General features: G+C 32.4%; 1 protein-coding gene and 1 long non-coding RNA gene across 2 annotated transcripts in view; both read right to left on the bottom strand.

Annotated features, from left to right (window-relative positions):
- LOC143054229 (FMRFamide receptor-like) overlaps positions 1-26,393 on the bottom strand; it is a 64,497-nt gene that overhangs the window by 26,477 nt on the left and 11,627 nt on the right. The gene's annotated exons all lie outside the window — the stretch shown is intronic.
- Positions 22,683-25,021, bottom strand: LOC143054516 (uncharacterized). Its single transcript, XR_012971709.1, has 3 exons — positions 24,878-25,021; positions 23,644-23,724; positions 22,683-22,872 (listed from the first exon to the last, which is right to left on the bottom strand). It is a non-coding gene; the product is annotated as an uncharacterized LOC143054516 (long non-coding RNA).

A 26,393-nucleotide genomic window follows, 5' to 3' on the forward strand; every position in this document is an offset into this window, starting at 1 on the left:
CGTTTCATATATGTAATGGATTATGGTGATTTTTTTTACCCCTTATCCTTTTTTCAATATAAGATGGTAAGGGTAATGTGGTCTCCAATTTGTGCTTCCTTTTCGCCGTCCCGTTTGAGGTTGAAATAGATTAACATACATATGGGTGCGGTCCTAACCTTGACAAAATTAACTTAGAGCAGACATGTTGTCTGCTTTCTTAGTTAACTTAAGAATAACATTTTGTACAAAACACTCATCTGTGACGCCCTAATCAAAAATCGTATTTAAAAAGATCACATAAATATGCTTTGAAAGAGTTGGACCAAGGAGTGTATTCATTTTCTCAAAACAAAATAAAAAAAAGGAAATGCGGTATGATTGACAATGAGACAATTATTTAACAAACTTCAAATGAAGTATATGTAAGCAATAATAGACAACCGTATGTCATTTTAGATATGTATGCAGTAATATATGAATAACCTCAGTGTCTTGTCCTTTTCAAACGGAGGTTTTTGTAACTAACACTATCAATGCGGATTTAAAGTTCAATGTTAGGCAGATGTATATTTCAAATAAGAACGCAAAAATGTCAATATCATGGCAGGATTCCGTCTGCAGACAATAAAACAATACCAAAATTAAGGAATAACAATATAATCATTTTAAGATTAGTATTCACTTGGATTTCATTACACGTCCGATGTTTTCTGTCTATTTTAATTTGGCCCAAAATAGATCATGCTCAATTAAGGATGGTATGAGTTCATTTCAGCAAATTGAGTATTACATGTCACGCAGTATGATATCTTTAAATTGTTTTGCCTTTGGTTTAACAAAAAAAACTCGCCGGAGGTGTCTTATGCTGTATTTTAAATACTAGATGCATGTCTAATAACTTGTGACGATTTGGAGCTTTTTAAAATCTTGGTATTTGTTGTTGTTGGCTTGCGTACTCGTCGACGTATGTTCTCACAAATCTTCCTTAATAATTTTGAAAATCGATTTAAAGAAAACAAAACTTTTTGTACAGTTTTCTCTCGTAGAACGAATGAATTGACAGCTATTTGGATCGTATATAACTTATTCCTAAACCGACAATGGGGCCAGCGACGCTAGTTAATGAGAGTTCGTATTGGTAATAGGTTAGATTCGTGTTGCTCATTCTTTTTCACATGTGTAGTGTTTTATAAACTGTTTTTCATAGTGTTTTTCATTTTTAAAAGTGCAAGACGAAGTCCAATTATATGTTCCTCTACGAAATTTATTTAATAAAATGTTAGATGTCAAAAAAAAGGGTAAGAACCTGGAAAACCCCTCTCTTTGGACCCACCACTACTTGTAAATGCTGTTTATTGCACTCTTGGTACCTTCTTAATCAATTTAAAATGAATCATTTGGGACTTCTTTTACTTTCCCCCTTGCTATCTTCTCATTCATTTCAAAAGACTTATTTGGGACTTCTCTAACTTTGCCCACTTTGAATCTTGTTGTTCAAATTAAATGCAAACGTTCTGGACTTCTCTAACTTGCATTGGTTTCCTTGGTATCTTCAAATTCAATTTAAAAGGAACGATTCGGGGTTCCTTTAACGTTGATCCCTTGATATCTTCTTAATTTTTCCCAATACTTTGGTCTCAAAAGATTTAAACGAAATCATTCGACACTGCTTTAACTCTATCATAACGGTCTTAAAATGTAATTATCCTATGCGTACCTAAGGCAATTAGAGTAAATGAAAAAGTCTAACATAGAATATTCTAGTTGACAAAACCTTAATCTATTTTCTAACACAATTCATACTTTTTCAAATTCAAGATGCAATTTAGTATTCAGTTCTTGTCACCAAAGAATCTGGAACCTTTAGTTTTCACAATATAAAGTTAAATTTATGGATGTAACAGATCAGTTTGTTTAACGAAATGTTAACATTTATCAATCTATTCAGATAATACAACATTATTGTAGAAAGTCCGAGATAGTTCATTTGTAAAATCATTTAATCAGAGAAATCAAAAGCGAACAAAGGCTATGAGATCAGAATAAATGACGAAAACTTTAAAGAGGGATTAAATAATACTATAGAAAGGACCATTCCTTCGCCACAAAATAGGAAATAAAAAACGATTTCTTTTTAACGAATGTTGATAACGTTTCATTAATGAACCATTCACAAAAATATAAAAAAGGAGAAAGTAATTATTGAATATGGCGTAAGCTCTTTAGAAATTTAAATTGTTATTTCAAAACTATTAACTTCAAGCGTGCAAAACGTTACTAAAAAAAAGAAATGGGAACAAAACGGGGATTTCTAGGAGATGAAAAAGATAAACACAATTTGTTGTAACAGCACGAGTAGTGTTACAAGAGTCAACAAACAGCAAGCGAACTTCTGAAGATATAAAGACATAAAAGAATTCAAATGGTCAGACGATACCAAATATTGGACTTTACATATGTGCGTGTTAAACAAAGATTACTTAACTATGGGGGTTATCTATGTGTATTGGTATACTTCATATACAAATGCAAGATGCTGATTGCTCAATACGAGGGAGATATATACTTTTATTCCGTTGCTGATATCATAATTCCTTTCACTGTTACGCTTGATTAAAATTGTGCACTTTATCAAATACCGAAATTTTTAATTTAAATTTGAAATTGAATAAACGGTTTTAACTGAAAATTCAGGATGAAAAATTTAATAACATAAAGCTGAGAGGGTGCTTGAGCAGATTGTAACCCCAAGTTAAAAAATATCAACCTTGTTTTCACCAAGCAAAAATAATGCAATGTAAACCGATTAAAGTTTGTGTGCATCAAGTTATTTTTCAATTTTCAACTTAATTTTCTAGCTGATATAATTTACAAGTAACAGAGCAGTATTAACCCAATAAACCAGCTGTTCCCAATTTTAACAGTAACACAATGGTGACAGAGTTTTAATACAAACTATACTTAACTTTAAGGAAAATCTGACGAAATGTCTTCAAAATTGAAACTATCTTTTTAATTTGATTTTCGACATATTGCATCACAGCCAATGCACATTAAAATTATTGTATTCTAGTTTGTATTTAAGGTTTTTATAAAAAGGAGAATGAAGATGGGGAATATGTCAAAGAGAAAACAACCTGACCGAAGAGCAACTGTTTCTCATTATTACAAATTAAAAAAATGTTGTGTGTTTATCTATGACCTATAGAAATGTCGTAAGGAATGTTATTATGACTATGCCCAGACTGGCTAAAGGAAATACTCGTCTATCCATGATTTACGATTAAAGTCTTATATAGAAATACATTTTGACTTTAAACAGGACTAGAAAACTTTAGAAGTAAGAAGATTTGGTATGATTGGCAATAAAATAAACTCTCTACCAGAGACCAAATGTCAAGGAAGTTAACAACTATATTATAATAGGTCACAGTGATACTTTCGACCATGAACAAAGCCCATACATCAATTCCTGGAGATATTTATGACTACCAGTGTATTCACAGAAAAGCCAAATTCATTATCTGTCTGGTTATATAAGGCAACCATTTGATATATGACAATCTGCTAGTATTCCAAATAATTAGAGGTTAATATATTATATTTCCATAAAATGATTTATTTCATTCACACCTAAAGGGTGTAAGGACGTTCATATTTTATAAGCCTTTACCAAATTTGATTGAAACGCGGATACTCGAAAACATAAAACACTTTTGAAAACGAAATTTCATGACATTGTCAAAGAAAATCAGTATGTATATTGTGAATTTCTTTACCACATAATACTTTTATATATTTCTTTTCTGTCCTTTTCATTTTAGTTGACGAAATCAGCCGGGACTAGAGAGGGGGATAGCTTATTTAATCTTAAACTATTGGACGTGATATGTTCTTTTGTTCTACCTATTTTAAACTATTGGACATTTGATAAGTTCTTTTGTTCTACCTTAGAGACAACTTTTTGTATTATTTGTATAGTTATTTAGGAATAGTTAACGTTCCCAACAATCATCCAAAACCTTTTATGATTGCAATAATACCCAATTCAGTTAGACCTGCACTATTGTGCACTTGACATAGCGTCTTGTTACAAAGTCAATATATAAAAGAAGCTGTGGTAAGATTGCCAATGAGGCAACTCTCAACAAGAGACCAAATTACACAGACATCAACAACTATAGGTCACCGTACGGCCTTAACAAGGAGCTAAGCCCATACTGCATAGTCAGCTATAAAAGACCCCAAAATGAAAATGTAAAGTAAAACACTTTCGTACAGGAAAACCCTGTTAAAATGTCTATAACATGTAAAACAACCGACGCAATAACACATTTAAAATTCGACAAAAAATAAAAAATCACTTTTCCTGGAGAATGAACTAAAAGTCATTGTTAGAAGTGATAAATTAATCAAAACAATGTGCTTTAATTTTGCAAAATAATATAAAAGAAATATTACCTGTGCAACAGTCGTGATGTTTCGTAATAATTCAATTTTTATTACTTTATGTTATTGACTTTCTTCATTTTTTTTAAAATTTAATCAGTAGAACGGCAACATTTTTTTCAACACCCAATTAAATGCATCAATGTACTTTGATCAGTGGTCACGTAATAGTTGGTCCAAATAAAACAATGGATTCTCCGATGAGCAAGCAGCATGTAAGAGTAAGAGAAAATATTGATAGAGTCAGAGTCGGAATAGTGTTTTTTGAGAGAGTGACGTGTTTTTTCGCGTCCTGTAAATTTGTAAACAAACGCGTTTAAAATCCAATTCAGAATGTCGGTCTAGTACAAAGCAGGCTTTATTTTCATATATCATAAGACCATGTTCGTGTCCTGACTATACATTTGTAACTGGATATACCTTCATCCCTCCATCTCTGTACTTTAATGTTAAAACAACAATGTCATGATTGTGTACATATTAAATAACTACATTGTCAACGAACCAACATGGAAATCATGGCATATGCATAGTGATTTATGAAAATAAAAGATAAAACAAATTCTGATCTTAAACAATTTTTCATGACCAATGTCTTAGCAACACATTTTTTTTTCCGGCATGGTGTCACTTGGTATATACATTTACATCAGTTACTTGCAATAGAAATGAAAAACGAAGTTTTGTTATGTTTGATTGTTAGACAACAACAATGTGGATCAAAACTAAATACTTGAGTTGCAATTCAATTATCAATTTGAATCAAACAAACAGAAAGATAGTAACCTCAGGTTAAATAAAGTTATAACATGTTAAAGATTAATTGTTTATTTTTTGGTGTTTCAACGCCACTTTCAAGCGCAAATTTGAAGCGCCACTTTTCCAATATTTCGTGGTGGTCAGTTTTTATGGGTGGAGAAGTACCCGAAGAAAACAACCGACTGAAAATCGTAGTCACTTAAGATTGAAATCAAGCGAGGTCGAACTCACATTCTCAGTATTGTCTGGCTAGTGATTACAGTACCACAACTACCTCAATTACTTGGCCACCGAGGCCCCTTCAAGTCAAAGACGCATACAATTAAACATTTTATAAATACGTCTGGCGTATTAAATCATAAACCATAAGCCTAATACCTTTGATAACTAATTCATTGTCTCGATATAGATATAGATATACACGTGTTTGTCTATAATATACAGTTTTATTTGTCTCTGGATATATATACGTGTTTGTCATGTGACATAGAGGAGTATGTAATTGATGAAACATGTAACATGTTTTATTTTACTACGTCCCCCCTCCCGAGATAATGAAACAATGGTTTCAATAGCCGTGTACAGGAATGATACTACCTATTTTATTTAATTATTATTTGCAGGCATAACAATTATGTGCATATTTCATTGGTATATTTTAGAATTGATATGCTTTGGAAGATTGTTTGTGTTTTATGTACATTTCGGAAAAGGTTAATCATTTCTCCAAGCATACAATAAAATGTCTACACCTACACAGATTAAAATAGAAATGACAACTATACGCACCCTGTAATTAATGAACCATGTTACATGTACTTTTTAACTACTTTTCCCAACGACATATTGAATGAGTGGTTGCAATAGCCTTGTACATGAATTATATTACCTTTATCATTAATTATTCATTCTAGCAGAACAATTATGTTTGTATTACATTGAAATATTATTAGAATTGGTATGTCTTGGAAGGTTTTTTTTTGCGTTTTATTCTAAATTTGTAAAAAAGGTAATCATCTCTCCAGGCACGTAATAAAATGTCTAAGCCTACACATTTTCAAAATAGAAATGACAAATATAAAATATAGCAAGGCATGCATTTACATTATATGACTACTTGGTTATATGGATTAAAGATATAAACAGAGTTGTCATTAAGTGAGAATTGAAGGATTTCATTTTGACAAAAAATGTTAACGAATCACCACAATACTCTTAGTCTCGACTTATCAAATCATTTCTTTCGGAAATATATAATCAATAACGCCCGCCCTTCTGACGCGATTTACCAGATAAAAGATTCACCTGTGCCCATTCACTATTTTAGTTATCAATAGCATCTTCAGAATCGTCTCATGCTGGAGTGTAGTCTAGAAGTACTTTATGGTCCGTAGTTATGATATCTCTATTCCAATACGACTGGAGGGAGGGTGAAAAACTTAATAGGTTTAATTTCTCGAATATTTCGTGCAGTATAGCACTGGACATTAAAAGATAGATATAACGATATACCATAGACCTATGTAACTTAAATGACATAAGTTCTACTAAATCAAAACAACTAAAAAAACGTATCACAGGTGGAGTAAATGTCCTGCTTTCATTTTAAAATTGTTTTTTGTTCCTTTTAATTTCAATTTCCAATTGCATGTACCTCCATTGAAGCAACGTAAGTTGATATGTAAAGCATAATGAACACACTATCTATGAGACTTTGAGTGGTAATAAACCATTGGTATTCTTTTCTTTTCGAGATATCATGACGTCAATGAGACATCAAACAAGTCTGTTGGACAGCAGCACAGTAATGCCAGAGCAACACAGAAACAAGACAGCGATACGTCAATGAGATATCAGAATGTCAATGAGACATCACCACTTCAATGAGACAGAAACAAGTCAATGAAACAGAAACACGTCAATGAGACAGAAAGAAGTCAATGAAACAGAAATACGTCAATGAGAAAGAAACACGTCAGTGAAACAGAAATACGTCAATGAGAAAGAAACACGTCAATGAGACAGGAAAACGTCAGTGAGACAAGACAGCATCATGTCTATCAGACTTCAACTTGTCAATGAGACAACAATAAATCAATTGAATGACAAGACGCTGCTGTTTTTTGACTTCCTTGGTCTTATGTGAATATTACACGTTTTTTGGGTATCTAAATACTAGATAATTAAGATGAGACAATAATACTCTGTAAACATGAGACCAAGTGAGCAATATTTAAGTTTGGTACAGTGTAAAGGATTTCATAATATATGAATTGCCTTATATCGTTAACTAAAATAAAGTAGCATGATTCTTTTTTGTTAATGGGTTATATTTTATCGCTAATTATAAATACATGTAAACAATAGAGAACATATTCACCATACAGCTGTCGCAGGAAAACAATATGTTTCAAAACATGTGTCTGGTTTATTGATTTTCCTCTCACATGATAATGAAACTTACACGAGATATACACGTGTTTGTCATGTGACTTTGAGGACTCTGTAATTGATGAAACATGTTATATGTATTATTTTACTACTTTCTCTGCGATAATGAAACAGTGGGTTCAATAACTTAGAACATGAATGATAATTAGATGTGTATTACACTCATAAATTTTAAGAATTCATTTATGCCCTGGGAGGCTTCTTGCATTATATTGTCAATTTGAAAAAGGTTGATCATTTCCTCAAGGCTCGTGATGAAATGTTTAAACCTACACATATTCAAAATAGAAATGACTACTATAAAACAAAGCATTGCATTGATATATATTTTATGACTATTTTATTATATTGAAAACAGATATAAACAGATTTGCCATTTATTGCGAATTACGGGATTTTTTTGACAAATTTTTTTAATGAATCACGGTTATAAGCTTAGTCTCGACTTATCGAAAATGTCTTTTAATCGAAAAAAATATCATCAATAAGCACGCTATGATTACTCAATTTTCATATAAAAGGCTTGCTTTAATCCATGCACTAACAACGTGTAAAGCATCTACAGGGTCGCATTCTGCAGGGTAGTCTAGACATAATTTAAATAAAGGAAGGATGACCAACTTATCAGATTTTTAATTTTACAAATATTTCCATCAGTATACCATTAAACTTTTTCAGCTATTCATTCTTGATAGATAGTACCAACGACCGTATCTCGAAACTTGCACATTTTAAATGACTTCAGTTTTACCAAAGTAAAACTATACTTACAAGTTTGAAACAGTTTTTTGTACACGTATTAAAGGTTGCATAAAAATCTTGCGTTTATCTTCAAATTATTTTATCAAATTTGATTTCCAATTGCATGCATTACTGTGAAAGTAAATGTAGAGAATATTGTAGCTTAATGAACACACTATCTGTGAGACTTTTAGTATTCTTTGCTTAATATTTTCTATTAAGCCCAATCCTTTCGTTTTATTGCGCACGCACTGTGACGTGCATGTTTCTATTAAAGCTGTGTTATGGTTTAATTGATGCATTCAACGTAAACATGAATCAAGTTGTATAACAATACCTACTCAGATTTAAAATGCTTAGCTGGAATGGGCAATTGAATTGTCAACACTGTAGTACATGTTTCATTCAAATTTCAAACCATGTCATTTTACATACAATGATTAACAAAAAGAAGCGCACTTCAAATGACATAAACAATTTTTTTAAATACAAAGAAAAAGTACTAAACAGAGACCTGTTGGTGACCTTCTGCTGTTGTCTTTTCTATGGTCGGGTTGTTGTCTCTTTGACACATTACCCATTTCCATTCTCAATTTTATTTACATCCATTTTTTAATCAATTTGTTATAATAGTCAAAAAGGTTGTCAATTTTTTTAGATTGAGCAAACAAGATGAAACATGAGACAGAATTACGTCAATGAGGGAAAAACATGTGATTAGGACAGCAACATGTCTATGAGACAGAAACAGTTCATTGAGACAGCAATATGTCATTAAAAGACGGACACGTCAATAAGACAGCAACTGATCAATGTAACAGGACATCAAAACATATGTGAGACAGCAACTGATCAATGTAACAGGACACCAAAACATATGTGAGACAGCAACTGATCAATATAACAGGACACCAAAACATATGTGAGACAGCAACTGATCAATATAACAGGACACCAAAACATATGTGAGACAGCAACTGATCAATATAACAGGACACCAAAACATATGTGAGACAGCAACTGATCAATATAACAGGACACCAAAACATATGTGAGACAGCAACTGATCAATGTAACAGGACACCAAAACATATGTGAGACAGCAACTGATCAATGTAACAGGACACCAAAACATATGTGAGACAGCAACTGATCAATATAACAGGACACCAAAACATATGTGAGACAGCAACTGATCAATATAACAGGACACCAAAACATATGTGAGACAGCAACTGATCAATGTAACAGGACACCAAAACATATGTGAGACAGCAACTGATCAATATAACAGGACACCAAAACATATGTGAGACAGCAACTGATCAATATAACAGGACACCAAAACATATGTGAGACAGCAACTGCATGAGCCATGTAACAGTAGCCTACTGATACCATTATAGTCTATATCTTTTGAGGAATGAGGTACTAATTATTATAACACAAAATTAACTTATTTGTCTAAGAAAATATATTTAACTATAGCTTTCAACGTCTTGTTCTAATGTGAGCATGTCACGTGTTTACTTGAATAAAAGATGCTGCTGATGAAAAACACCTATTGAGCAATTTTTAAGTCTGGTACAATGTACATACTTTAATGCATTGCCTTTGACCGTTGACTAGATAAGGATTTAAATATTATTTGTTTTAGATTGGCAATGTTTCATCACTTCATATAAAACATATGAACAATGGAGAAAATATGTATCATGACGCTGTCGCAGGAAACAAGTGTGTACTATAACATGTGATTGATTGATAAATAACATATGTTATGCAAGATTAATTCAACAAATGATATCATGCTATGAAAAAAGAATATTTAATTATTTGTCTTCACATTCTTGTATCCTTTATGAATTATCCGTTATTTCTGTTTAGTAAATATATAGCGATAACATGCACTGCGTTCGCTAGTGGAGAGATATATTTTGCAAGAAGCCATATCAAATGTATCTATTTGTAAAGCATATATAATCGAGTGTTCCCGGTCGCTCTCTACTACAGAAATGACTGAAATTTGATGAGAGGAGTAATGAATGCATAAGAGAATCCCAAATCTATATGATTAAGATGCATGCATAACTTTATCATCTCCGGTTCTGTTCTTGTTCTATAACATAATTCGCTCAATCCACACTCTTGTTAAATTTGTAGAGGCATCTTAAACTAGATTTTAATAACATTTTTACAACTTTGTCTCGCTGTGTTGGTTTGAAAAGTTATTATTTACAGTTGAGATTCTTATGATAATAGTCACTTAAGCAGTTAACAAAACATATCTTAAAACTTAAACGTTTTACTGAAAGAACCCATAAAACTGTAAACTCCATTTACTGAAAGGAAAATCAAATTTTAAAACACGAATAACAAATTGAAAAACAAATATAACCATGTTTGCCGTTAAATGAAGACTTCATTGGTATTCGCTGTCATAGACGCAGTAAATGTACCAAATCCTTCTCATTCGTCGTGCGTAAGGACGACACATAAATACTTTATGTCGTTCAAAATGTTTTGAAATTCAAAAATTACAAAAAACAAAGATTCGTTGTTAGTATAATCAAACATGATAAAAGTAAATGTATTTATCTTTATCAGAAATTTTTGTTTTTATTTATAATTTTCTGATTTTTTTTTTCTCTTTATCGCCTTGTGTATAATTGCTTCTATTGATAATTAAACATAATGCGACCAAAAAGAAAAACATACCGACTTCTGTGAGCAATAGCATTAAATTTAAACAAATGTTACGATGGACGGATTAAGAGAAATTTCAGTCTAATATCTATTAATGAGAACGATTTCCTGAGAGACAGGAATCTTTGCTAGGGACTAAAGCGAATGAACAGTTAATAGAAAACTTAATGTTAAACGAATGTAAGATATTTCAAGTCTTTAAAAGCACAAAACCTTTATCGACAATATATCACACTTGATATTAATAGACATTTACAATTTACGTAACACAAAACCTCGCTTTATCCTTCTCTTTCATTTGCAAAGTGTCTGAACTAAATCAAAACTTTCAAAGCCGTTCAATAATTGTTCAAATTAACGTCCTTTGAAGGATGTTTTACCAGTGTATCATGACTGAAATTGTATCAATGGAAACTCTTATGAATGTAATATGATTGATAAACCCAGATAGCTTACAGAAATATAATTGAATAGCCTCAGACAGTGGATAATTATCTATAAATAGATAACGCATAATTACAGAAGCATTAGTCAAAGTCCCAGCGGTATTTTGTTTCGTTAATGAGTGTAAAAGTACTCACAACATTTTCCTGACAGTCTTTCTTCGGCAAGGCGATATATGGAAAGTAAAAATAACACTTTATATTTACATTTAATGTTATGCACGAAACAACGCTTTTCTGGATGTACCTGCATCTTGAACGATAAAATCCGAACTTTTGAAAGCCAAGGATATAGTTACAGTTTCAGTTAATGAGCTGTATTATAAAAAAAAAAAAAAATAATTACATTGAAATCTATCTTAAGTCAACTTTTTTAAATGTGCGCGTCCGAAGCGCAAATACAAAATTGCAATTTACTTTCAGTTGATTTCAAAGCCAAAAAGTTATAAGCATGTTTTGCCATGACATTGCCAATTTAAGTTTCATGTATGAGTTTGAACGACCCTTTGGGGGTAATATGACATGTATATTACTATAAATTATGACTATATACTACTCTTTCGTTTAATATTATCAGTGTGTTCGTCTGCATTTTGGTTCACAAGTACTGGAAAAGAAAATTTAAAAGGGAAAGTCCTTAATTAAACAGCAAATCAAAAGTTCAAACACATCAAACGAATGCGTGGATTACAACTTCTCATATGCCTGACTTGCTTTAGACATTTGGTAGCAAACTAAACTATTCACTAGAAACGACTATACAACTTCTTTATATACTCTTATATTAAATACATTGTATATTAGATATATAACTATTTCTCAAAGTTAAAGACAATATATTTTTGTTTATTGAGTAACAAGCTCGTTTAAAAGGATTGATGTTAACTATTAGAGAAACTGTCATGTGGACGATATATCATTGCCATATTTATTAAGCAAGTCTCGTGTAAAACAGCAAATCAATCTTTTAGCACTGAGATAAATAAAATATACTTTTACACTCTACTTCAACTAATCAAGCATATTGCGGTACAAACCGTCTGTCTGGAATGGAGATGTTCATGTATTTGGTTTTGATGTTATATTGGTTATTCTCATCGGATTGTGTCTAATGTTTAGTCCGTTGATGTGTGTGTTACATTTTAATGTTGTGTCGTTGTTCTCCTCTAATATTTAATGCGTTTCCCTCAGTTTTAGTTTTTTACCCCGATTTTGTTTTTTGTCCATAGATTTATGAGTTTTGAACAGCGGTATACTACTGTTGCCTTTATTTGTATTGAAATGTCTTATAAAGATGAAATAATACTGCTATAGTTACAGGTCGTGTATTGAATGGAGAAGTTATATCATATACTGATGTTAAGATAAGTTTAAAGATTCAATAGTAGTCACCTGATTCATTTAATTTCTTTTGTTGAATAATCAAAGACATTGGTAATGCTCTATATTGTTTCAAAGCTTAGACCTCGCTATGATAGTCAGTTTAATCTTTACCCAAACGTTCAGAATTGTTTAATCGTTAACCAGACCTATTTAACTGAACAGTATATTTACATAAACCGTTATTATCAATAAATGCACTATCTGTGGACTTTTTTCAGCAATTTTATAATATTGGAAAATCATAGACGTTAACACAATTCTCACAAGAGACAAGATGTTTATTCTGCCTCGGCGAAAAAACCACGGCGTAGAACAAATGTTACGTTTCGAGCTGTATCCTCTTGAGGAAACAAATATGTATTGTTTCGCGCATGCCTTACAGCTGAAATTATATATAAAGAAAAAAATTACTGTATAAAATTTTTAAAATGTACAACAGGAGATTTAATATGTATCGTTTCGTGTTGCCACAGGTGATATTATATATATATAAATTCGCGTCGTTTGCTCAACTGGAGACAAGATATGTATCGTATCGCCTCAATTAGCGCCAAATAGAACCGGAAATGTATCGTATCGAGTTGTATGCGTCACAGGGGAACACAAAATATATCGAATCACTGCGTAAAACTTCCTAAGAATACTATGTTTTATTACGCGTTGGTGGCGGAACATTACACATTTCGTACAGCATTACATGTTCCATTGGAAACAAGGTATGAACCTTGTCCCATTAAATGGACAAGATGTCCCCGGCATGGAAGCTTGAGTACACATAAGAGAAGATTTGGTTTAATTTCCAATAAAACAATTTTTCACGGGGGACTGAACGACATTAATTTAGCAAATCATTTAAGGTCACCGTAAATCCTTCACCAATGTTCAAATCGATACTAATATAGCAAGAGAAAAGGCACCCGAAACGACAAATGTAAATTAAACAAGTTCAATTTATTTCAGAACTTATTGGTGTTGTTTCGTTTACGCTTTGTCTAAATGTTAAATTTAGATAAAGTTTGCATTAAACATTGGTAAGTGCTGCTTCTGTATCTATTTAAAATTCCCATATTGAACAGCTTAGCACAGATTTTCAAACACTAAGGGTATTAAGTCTAATCGGTCGGATATTGATGGTGTCTAGACACGCTATATGCACAGTAATATGTATAAATTGTCTCTCATTGATAGTATAACCCGGTGCCTGTGGGTGGACATGTTATATGCACAGTTATATGTATAAATTGTTTCTTATGGATAGTATTACTCCGTGCTTCTATCTTGTAAATGTTGAAGGAGTGAGTGGTTATGCCTACAAATTGTACCTTAAAGAACAAAGGACAAAATTGTCCTGAATATTTAAAAGTTTGGAAAAATTTGATACAAACATTGAAACATTTTATCGATACAGAAAATAATTTTCTCTACGAATATCTGTATCTATATATCAGTTTCCTTCCATTAAATATTTGAAGAATTAATTTTTTTCTTGAAACAGCTACATCTTTTACCGGTACATCGGATCATCGATACTTTATAGATAGTTATACCTTTAATCTTTTCCTTTTGAAACAAACGAAACTCCAATGTGTAAACAACATACAGAAATAGAACAAGGAGCACAACAGGAGAGCTACGTGATCCTACGTGATCCTAGATGATTCTACTGACAATCGTCAATGTACTTGCGGTATTTACAGTCATACCATACAACGAAGATAATGATAATAAATAACCGATTCAATCTAGACCAATGAGTTTTTTCAACCGTGACAATATCTAAAAATACCGTCAATGCATCACTTAGACATTTTGTAAGTATGCATATAATTCCAAAGTTTGTCTTTTGAATACTGATACGCAGGAAGTACACTGAACACTTCTACTTCATTTGTCAATATTTTAGTTCTGATTAAAACAGACGAGAATCCTATAAGATTTCCAACTGTGGCCCGTCAAAACAGTAAAGAACAATATCGGATATAACATTCTCGGGGATCTAGATAGGGATCCTTCATTTTTGTTTTCTTTAACTTTAAGTTTAAACTAGTTTTTCCATATTCTTGGGTTTTTCTTAACCGTTTTTTTTTTTTTTTTGCTTTTATATGGTTTTGGGCCCTTATTCTGTATTATGTAAACCCATGCAGACCCTCTGGAATCGTATTGTTTCCAAATGTACATTGCAACTCTATTTGATTTTTTAGAAATGCTTTCACAATCTGGGTTTAAAACTTAAGACAATAAATTGTTCTGTCTAACGCATGTGACAACATATAATTTAACCTTTTTAAGATTTATAGGATGGAAACTTACGCTCGCAAATTTTTTGTTTGAAATTTGATACAACAAAAATCCTACCCATTTAAGGTTTCATTTGACGAACACTTAATCTTAGTGTTATTATCTTCTTCAATGTATCCAGTAAAACGAAATGACTAGTACGTGTCATAAAACTGTCAGTGGTCATGACTATCAATAACATTTGATTAAAATATCGTTACGACCGGCAATATTTTAATAAGGTTATCGACATACTTTGTTATATTATATAAACCAGTTTGCAGTTTAATTGAAGTCAAAACGAGGCTGACACGAAATGACAGTCAGAAAAGAGAATTAAAGACACATGAACGTACATACAGACATAAGCAGTGATAAATACAGTTTACATCATTGCTCATTTGTTTATGAAGTAATGGATCATTGTGATTTTTGTTTACACCTTCTCCTCTTCCAATATAAGTTGGTAGGGGTAACATGGGTTCCAATTTGTGCTTCCGTTCCACCGCCCATATGACGTCTTAATTGTCTACCATGTACACTTATTAAAATACATTTTTGTACAAAAGACTCGATCGAATAATTGGACCATTTTAAAGATTTATAGGATGAAAACTTAAGCTAACAATCTTTTTTTAAACATTTGTGACAACATAAAATTCAACGTTTCAAAGACATGTAGAACAAAAACTAAGACAATAAAAATGTCTGTTGAACATTCGTGACAACATAATTCTCAACCTTTCAAAGATGTATAGCATGAAACTTAGGCTAACATTTTTTGTTTCTTTCAAAGTGTGTGACAACCTTTTAAGGATTTAAAGGACGAACACTTAATCTTGGTGTTAATGTCTTCTGCAATATATCTTAATCAGAATAACTAGTACGTGTCATTAAACTGTCCGCGGTCATGCTTCCATCGATAACATTTGATTAAAATATCGTTACAACCGGCAATGTTTTAATCAGATTCTTGACACACATTTTTATATTATATAAAACATTTTGCAGTTTAATTGAAGTCAAAACGAGACAGACACAAACTGACAGTCAGAAAAGAGAATTAATGACAAATATAAGTACATAAAGATATACGTATGGATATACATAGTTTAAATCCTTGTTCACATGTTCCATATATATATATATGGTGTAATGGATCATGGTGACTTTTGTCTTTTTGTATCCCCCCCCCCCCGCTTCAACACACACTTTTCCCAATCTGATATGGTAGGCGTTATACAGTTACCAATGTGTGCTTCCTTTCTACCGTACCGTTTGAAGTTATCATTGCTTAGCATAACCTAAAAAATATGCATGTACAAAAGATTCATTAGTGTCGCTCGGATCAAAAATTGTATCTAAAAAGACCATATGAATATGCTTTGAAAGGTTGGACTAAGGAGTGTTTGTATTTTCTCAAAACAAAATAAAAATAAGGATTTGTGGTATGATTGGCAATAAGACAACTTTCTACTAAACTTCAAATGAAGTAGTTGTAAGCAATAATAGACAACCGTATGTCATTTTAGATACGTTTGCAATTACATGTGAATAACCTCAGAGTCTTGTCCCTTTTAAACGTGGGTATTTTCTAACTAATACAACTGTGTCGGAACGGATTAAAATTTCATGTTGGGCAGATGTATATTTCCATTTATTACGCAAAAATGTCAACATCGTCGCAGGGTACCGTCTGCAGACAAGAAAACAATTGCAGAATTCAAAATTAACAATATAATCATTCCATGATAAGAATACAATCACTTGAATTTCATTACAAGTCCGATGTTTCCTGTATATCTTAATTTGTCAAAAATAGATCATGCTTAGGATGGTATGAGCAAGTCATGAAGTTGAATATTTCATGTCACGCGGTAAGCTATCGTTTTTTGTGTTTTTTTTTATTCTTGCTACTAGTATATACTATACCGTTATTTTAGAAATAAGTCCTTGCCATCTGTTTGTTCTCTTCATACTGTTAATTATCCAGCTCATGTAAATACAAGGGATTATAGCGCAGATCCCTTCAAGATTATAGAGGGTCAAAACTGTTTGTCGACGTGTTTTTTATTTTTATTTTAAAAAGTGGAAGAGGGAATCCAACTATATGCTTATATACGAAATTTATTTAGGAAAATATAAATTGTCGAAAAAAACAGGGAGAAGGGGGGTCTAACCCCGGATAACCTCCCCCTTTGGATCCGCCACTGCTTTTAATTACTTTATATTGCACCTGTGGTACCTTCTCAATTAATTTAAAATGAATCATTCAGGACTTATTTTACTCTGCCCCCTTGGTATCTTCTTATTTATATTAAAGGGAGTTTTTCGGGACTTCTCTAACTTTGTCCCATTTGAATCGTGTTGTCCAATTTAAATGAAATCATCCCTTGGTATTTTCAAATTCAATTTAAAAGGAATCATTCGGGTTTTCTGTAACTTTGCTCCCTTGATATATTCTCAATTAAAATGACTCTTTCGGGACTTCCCTTAATTTCCAATTTACTATATTCTCAAGCAATTGAAAAGAAATCATTCGACACTGTTCTAACTTTATCATAACGGTCTTAAAGTGTAATTATCCTATGCGTATCTAAGGCAATTTCATTAAATGAAAAAGTCTAACATATAATATTCTAGTTGACAAAACCTTAATCTATTTTCTAACACAATTCATACAATTTATATTTAAGATGTAATTTAGTATTCAGTTCTTGTCAGCATAGAATCTGGAACCTTTAGTATTCACAATGTAAAGTTAAATTTATGGATGTAAAAAGATCAGTTTATTTAACGAAATGTTAACATTTATCAATCTATTCAGACTATACAAAATTATTGTAGAAATTCCGAAATAGTTCATTTGTAAAATCATTTAATCAGAGAAATCAAAAGCGAACAAAGGCTAGGAGATCAGAATAAATGTCGAAAACGTGAAAGAGAAGTATTAAGTAATACTATAGAAAGGACCATTCCTTCGCCACAAAATAGGAAATGAAAAACGATTTCTTTTTAACGAATGTTGTTAACGTTTCATCAATGAACCATTAACAAAAATATAAAAAAGGAGAAAGTAATTATTGAATATGGCCTAAGCTCTTTAGAATTTAAATTGCTATTTCAAAACTATTAACTTAAAGCGTGCAAAACGTTACTTAAAAGAAAAAGGGGAATGAAACAAATATTTCTAGGAAATGAAAAGGATGGAAACAATTTGTTGTTACAGCACGAGTGGTGTTATTTTAGTCAACAAACAGCATGTGACCATCGGGAGATAAAGACAAGCGTAAAAGAAACCAAATGGTCAGACGATACCAAACAAAGGACATTACAGATCTGCGTGTTAACCGAATGATTTCGTAACTATGGGGGTATCTATGTATATTTGTATACGTCATTTAAAATTGCCAGAAGTTGATTGGTCAATACGAAGGAGTTCATATACTTTTATCCCATGGCTCATATTATATTACTTTCACTGTATGTGACGCTTGATTAAAATGGTTGCCCTTTATTAAATACGGATAGTTGTCTACTTATTGGAAATTGAATAGAAGATAGTAACAGAAAAATCAGAATGAAAATTTTTTATAACATTAAAGAACCTTAGTGAGCACGCTCACATACCCCACGTCCCCACATTGTCATTGGAGAAATTAAATAAGTGTAAGAAAAAAAAATTGTATAAGAAAAAATATTGAATAATAATTTCCTGTCAATATGCACATCAACATAGTATGTCCTTATTATCTACAAAATTTCATGAAATTCTGTTGTGTGGTTTCAGAGGAGTTGAGATGACAAACTGTTGCAAAAGTACATTGAAGCAAATAAGTTCAAAGGGGCGTAACTCCTAGAAAAAAAATTGAATCGTAATTTCCTGTCGATATGCACATCTATATAGTATATGTCCTTATTATCTACAAATGTTCATGAAATTCTGTTGTGTGGTTTCAGAGGAGTTGAGATGACAAACTGTTGAAGTAGTACCTTAAAGCAAATAAGTTCAAAGAGATGTAACTCCTAGAAAAATATTGAATCGTAATTTCCTGTCGATATGCACATCTATATAGTATATGTCCTTATTATCTACAAATGTTCATGAAATTCTGTTGTGTGGTTTCAGAGGAGTTGAGATGACAAACTGTTGAAGTAGTACCTTGAAGCAAATAAGTTCAAAGAGATGTAACTCCTAGAAAAAAAATTGAATCGTAATTTCCTGTCGATATGCACATCTACATAGTATGTCCTTATTATCTAAAAAGGTTTCGTGAAATTCTGTTGTGTAGTTTCAGAGGAGTTGCGATGACAAACTGTTGCAGTAGTACATAAAGCAAATAAGTTCAAAGGGGCGTAACACTTATAAAAAAAATTGAATCGCAACTTCCTGTCGATATGCACAACTACATAGTATGTCCTTTTCATCTGAAAAGGTTTCGTGAAATTCTGTTGTGTGGTTTGAGAGGAGTTGCAATGACAAGAAACAGGACTGACGGACGGACGGACGGACGGACTGACGGACGGACGGACGGGTCAAAAACATTATACCCTCCGCAACTTCGTTGCGTGGGGTATAATAAAGCTTAGAGGGTGCTCGAGCAGATCGTTACCCCAGAGAAAACATTGTATTCTTCAAGCAAAAAGAATGCAAAGTTTACCGATCAAAGGTTGTGTGCATCAAGGTCAAATTGTTTAATATTTTTCAATTTTCAAGTTAATTGTCTAGCTGATTTAATTTACAAGTAACAGAACAGTATTAACCCAATAAACTAGCTTTTCCCTATCTTTACATTACACAATCACTGTGCTTAAACGGCTGTGGGTAACTTCAGCCCAAGATGGCTTGTTGATATTTAATTCATACAAAATGTACCTTTTGCGACGTTTTTCATGCAGAATGTAAATATTTATAGAATTATTTAATAAAGAAATAACTAGCAATTACCATAAATTTGTTAATATAGAGTTCACTAAAGCGCAAGGCCAACTTTAAGAAATGCATAAGACGTCCGTAACTTTTTGATCGAAACTAAGCAGACTGTCCGTAACTTTTAGAAGACAATTAACATCATATTTGTAACCTTCACGGCCGTTTATACTACTCATTCACCACCAAATGTAATTTTATTAACGCACCATACTTACACCACAGAGGTTTTATGTGGGGTTTGTGGTACTCGATCCTGGTTATGGTTAGAACTTTTATTAACTAATGTGCGTCTTATTGAAGTTTTCGATTCGCACCATGACTGTGTCATACTCTTTAAATTTTTTAGTTTAATTATCTGTTTGCCGTTTATTTTCACCTCTGTTTCTTTTTATGTGTACTTTGATGAATACTGTTTGACGCGGCTCGGTATTTATACATCCCACCAGTAAGTTATAGTGTTATGTTTTTTAAATACGTTTCCTAGTATGTTTTTTTTTTTATTTCTCTTTGTATGTTATCAGGGATTGTTAAACTATTTTAAATTACCCTGTTGTCTTAGTTATTTATATTTTCATATACTATTTCTAATTGTTACACTATGTTGATTGCTCTATTCCTTTTATGTCACTGAATTTTAACCATTGTGTCTTTTAGTTTAGTTCAATTTAATGAAATTCAATGCAACTTGCATACAAGTGAAATATGCAACTAGCTTTAAAACTAGGTTTTATACATTTTTACAAAATGACCTTTCTTCAAGTTTTCTCATTTACTGCAAATCTATAAAGTTCGAGCATCGAATGCAACAGGCCACTATAAATTCTAATCGAATCGTAATGTCATTGGACTTAGAATTAAGTGATTTTTTTTAAATCATGGAAATGAATATCTTTTGAATATAATCGTTTTTGGCTGAACCTTTGTTAATTGTCATGTGATTGGGCAATTTTGGTCCCCCCCCCCCCTCATCAAAAAAAAAAAATAATCCCGGATTTACGCATGATCTACTCTTGTCATTGCTGGCAGAAAATCATTTAGTTCATACACGCCACATGCATGTGTAAAAATTACTTGTGTAGTCTACTTGTTCAAAAATAAAAATCAACAATGTTGTTTCAACAGATTATCTGCAATGGTAGGAAACCACCCTCCGAACTGGGCGATTTGGATATCCCGACGTTATAAAAAATCAGACCCAAGTTTAACAGATTTATCGTTATTTTATTCATATTTTTCCCAATTTTGTCTTCCATTCTAATTCAAATGAATTATGTCATACTAGAGATCTACTTCATTTCTGATTATGTATTCGATGCAATCTCTATCATACGTAAAACATTACCCAGCGGGCACATCAACGTTGCTTCAACGTTGAAACAATGTCATGCTGAAACGTTGAATCAACGTTGAAATATAGGTTGAAAATGAAAGGTCATTTCAACGTTGAAAATACAACGTTTCATCAACGTTTAGATATCAACGTTGATTCAACGTTGAAAACTCATAGTTGATACAACGTTGCGAATGTTGATAATTAGTTTCTTTATAATGTTTGTGCTATTTTCACATTTCTTGATCAGTGTGAGAAAAATATTTAGTGAAATATCTGTCCTCTGCACTGCAAATGATTGGATGAAATTGATCAATACCTCAAAATTTCTTGGTTTCTTCTGAATTTTCCTAGTGTGACGACATGAAAAAAGGTGACCATGCCTGATGACCTCAAAAGGAATGATAACACAAATAAGTCCATAGTACATGGATGCCCCACTCGCACTATAATTTTCTATGTTCAGTGGACCATGAAATCGGGGTTTAAACACTAATTTTACATTAAAATTATAAAGATCAAATCATATATAGGGAACATATGTGTACTAAGTTTCAAGTTGATTGGACTTCAACTTCATCAAGAACTACCTTGTCCAAAAACTCTAACCTGAAGAACAGACTGACGGACAAAAGAATGAACGGACAGACGCACAGATCAGAAAACATAATGCCACTCTTCTATCGTAAGTGGGGCATAAAAATCATTTGATTAGGACACTCTAACTCAAGTAATATGATATTTCTTCACTCTCAACAGTTAAATATGAATTATCTAAAAAGCTCAAAGCAATTTGGTAGACTAACAACCAGTTCATTGTAACGCCTCTGGTGTAAGTTGGTCAGCTCTTCGTATGTTAATACAACACATTTTTGTTGGATGCTCCACGCACTGTTTTAGAGAAAAAGAAGATGGAAAGACATTTATTAAAATATTTGATTAGGATGAATGGATAGTTGGTTGTTTAACATCCAGTGACAAGTCAAATGCATATGCAGGACAAACATGAGAGCAGACATGCTGAGCAGGGTTATAAATGTACTAGCTCACTAACAGTTCACACATGTCACCTTACCCAGACACATATTTTCTAACTGGAGGCTAACCACTCTTAAATGCTATATGTTTGGTGGAAAAGCGGCAAATACCAATTTTATAATCTTTGGTTTGAATCGAACTAACCTGCCAAACAATTATTTAGTCAATATGAGTCATTAAAAACAAGATGAAAAGAGCATTTATTTATTTTCAGTATCTGGAATGGAATTTGAAATGTCCTCATCCTGCCTCTTGTTTTTTTCGTTCCTCCCTCCACCTTCACGTCTTTCAGGGGCATATTTAAAGGAACCTGGACAATTCACTCTTCATCATAGTTTCGGTTGCGTCAACCAACCCAGGAAAGGACTCTGAGACACATTCTGTTTGTAAAAAAAACAGTAACAATTAAATCACAAAAGTAAATAAACAGCTGCGCCACGAGCGCATGATACGCCCGTCGTCTAACTCTTGCGTGTGAATTTTTATGCAATAATCATAAATAGTTTCTGAGATACGGCACGACATGTGAAAACCCTTCCTTTTTACAAAAAACTCAATATCTCTAAAATAAAATTTTTAATCATCACCAAAAATTATACAGATCTTTGGATTAATATAACTAAGAAGTGTGTAAAGTTTGAAGCAATATTCATAAATAGTTTTTGAGATACGGTGCGACATGTGAACTCCCCCCTCCTTTTTTTTTTACAAAAAACTCAATAACTATGAAATAAAATTTTGAATCATCACCAAAAAATATAAAAAATCTTTAGAAAAATATAACTAAGAAGTGTGTTAAGTTTTAAACAATAATCATAAATGGTTTTTGAGATACAGCGCGACATGTGAAAAAAACACCCCTGTTTTAGTTACGGAGTCCTGTAACTCAAAAAGTTTTAATCTTATTTTCATGTTTACGCCGGAAAGATGGATAGACGGACGCCAGACATTTGTATACCATAATACGTCCCGTCAAAATTTTGACGGGCGTATATAACAATTATTTCTTTTACGTAAAAAGTTCATACAGCTACTGTGGATAAGTAAAAAGTAGTCTTGAGGTTGGTTAGGATGAACAGGGTTTCAAATTTGTTTTCCAGTGAATTTTGCAAGTTACTTGCTAATATAGAATTTAAAATAATGTAACTTACCAAGAATTATTGTGAACAACTTTGAGGCACCAAATGAAATTTTGCCATTTTTCCCGCTGAATCAAAGAATTATGGAGGACCCTGAAAAAAATATATGCATCTAAATAAAAAAAATCACATTCAGATTTAAGATGTTTTTAATTTTACAGTCTACAATATGAAAATGCATCAAGTTTATCAAACAATTTTTAACAGACATCTTGGATGTTTTTGCTGTTAAAATTTGCTCGTTAATTTCAATTTCTACATGTTCTTTTCTTGCATTTGTACTAAGTGTTAACTCTTTTCTTGGCTTGTAATCTGATGTACAGTTGTTGTCGTCTGTTTATGTAGTGCATAGGTGTTTCTCATTTTTATATAGATTAGACCGTTGGTTTTACACTAGTAATTTTTGGGGCCCTTTATAGCTTGCTGTTCGGTGTGAGCCAAGGCTCCGTGTTGAAGGCCGTACCTTGACCTATAATGGTTTACTTTTATAAATTGTTACTTGGATGGAGAGTTATCTCATTGGCACTCATACCACATCTTCCTATATCTATAGTAGTCTTTCCCTCATAATTTGTTTTTGATACCTGTTTTAAAATCATATAGTTTCCTTAACTTAGTTTTTTAAAGAAAATGTAAAATGGGTCAGGATGATACAAGTACAATTGTTGAAAATGCTCTGCAAAAAATCATCAGACCAAAAAAAAAAAAATCAAACTTCGTCTGAAACTTGTCATGATAAAACTATATACCAAATATAATATTAAATCAGTATCTACAAGCATGACGAATAGTGTAGAAAACGGATAATTTGAGTGAATTTTCTGAGTCCAAGGACCACAACTGCCTCCGTAGGGGAAATCCCGACCCGCAAATAGTGGAAATCCCAACTTGCAAACAGTGACAGATAATAGTCCAATTTGGCAGGAATGTAAATGGATTTAGCCTTTCAGCTTTCATTAATTATATATCTAGCCCCCCCTTTTTTTTAAATAAAAAAATGGATACGACACTGGAAGTGAATGACAGGCCTTCAACTGTTTTATATGCACCTGTCAATTAATAAATAGCCTATAGGTACTCTATGTGCTCAGAATCAATACTTGTTTATGAAATTATGTTTAAACCACATGTTCACACGATGTGTGTGGGCACTGCCACTGCATGGATTTAAAATTTCATGTACGATCTGTTGATAGAAACACAATTGCCTATGTACTTAATAATTTGTAACAATAAAATAACGTACAGATTGTTCACTTCTGTGTTCTTGTCTCATGCTACCTTCTCCCATCGCTGTAAACGTACGTAGTAGAATAGTTTTTTCTTCTGTTTTTCTCGGGCAGTAAACAATGTTGTTTCTTTGAACAAAGCGCTAATCGACATGCGCGAACTTTCGGAAGCATGTCCGTGATATTCCGAGGAGCAAAGTTTTAAGAGCGGGAAATGTTTAAAATTATATTTCAATAAATATGTATAAATATCTCCGTAAATTAATTTTATTTTAAATTGTTACAATGGTTTGAATATTGTTATAACCCTTTGTATGGAAGAAATATATTTTATTTTGTAGAAAGTGATTATCAGAAAACATGCAAGGTTCTTTGGCAGATCAAAAAGGGGATCGAGAGGGGGAGGGAGAGGGTACGGTTCTGGTGGTTTGACCTTTTTCTGGGAAAAATCTGGTTGATAATAAAGGGAATCTCTGAAGCATGACCGGAGCGGGCCACCTCTTAGGCAGTCAGTTCGGCCCCCGGAAAATTTCTGAATCCGCCATTGTCAAATACATTTATCGTAAAAAAAGAGGGGATTTCACCCCATCAAATCCCCCTCCCACTTAATCACACGGCCTGCTTCAATTTCCAAACTTAATTCATTAGAAAAACAGATTTAAATAGTTGATTAATGCATGATATCATACATTTCATATATATAAATTGGTTCAACGTTGAAAATGTGACGTTGAATCAACATCAACTTTCTGTTAAACTTTCAACGTTGAAAAATAAGACGTTGAATCAACATCAACTTTCTGTTGAAATTTCAACGTTGAAAATAAGACGTTGAATCAACATCAATTTTCTGTTGAAATTTCAACGTTGAAATTAAGACGTTGAATCAACATTGAATTGTGGTCGAATATACGACGTTGAAAATAATTACGTTGAATCAACGTTGAATCAACGTCGATGACGAACTCAACCAAAATTCAACAATTTTTCAACGTCGAAACAACGTCATGTGCCCTCTGGGTTCATCCACGTATGTCGATTCTCTGAAAGTTATGGACATTCCTATTGGTATAATGAGAAATGTTACGGACAAGTTGTTTTTAAGTTACGGACAGCGTGAGCGTTTTTTCAAATCGTGCTGTGATCGTTTATTTTGTAGAATTTAGTCACCTGTTAAGTTTACGGGTTTCCCTAAACGATCAATACATCTTTTTAATTCAGTGGTTTAATTAATGCATCCATATGCATGGTATTGTTATTCTATAGAAGAGAAGTCCCTAACCGACGAAAGGCGACTCCATCTTGGGCTGTGGGTAACTTAAGTTACCCACAGCCGTTTAAGCACAGTGACAATGGAGATACAGTTGAAGGACAAACTATGTTTAATTATAACGTTAATCCTGAAGAAATGTCTTCAAAATTGTAATTCTCCTTTAAATTGCTTTATCGATAAATTGAATCAGAGCCAATACACATTGAAATGCCATTCACAAATTTATATGGTATATTAGTTTTTTTTTTGATACTTTTATG

Source organism: Mytilus galloprovincialis, chromosome 12 (genome assembly GCF_965363235.1).
Source record: "Mytilus galloprovincialis chromosome 12, xbMytGall1.hap1.1, whole genome shotgun sequence".
NCBI classification, from domain to species: domain Eukaryota; kingdom Metazoa; phylum Mollusca; class Bivalvia; order Mytilida; family Mytilidae; genus Mytilus; species Mytilus galloprovincialis.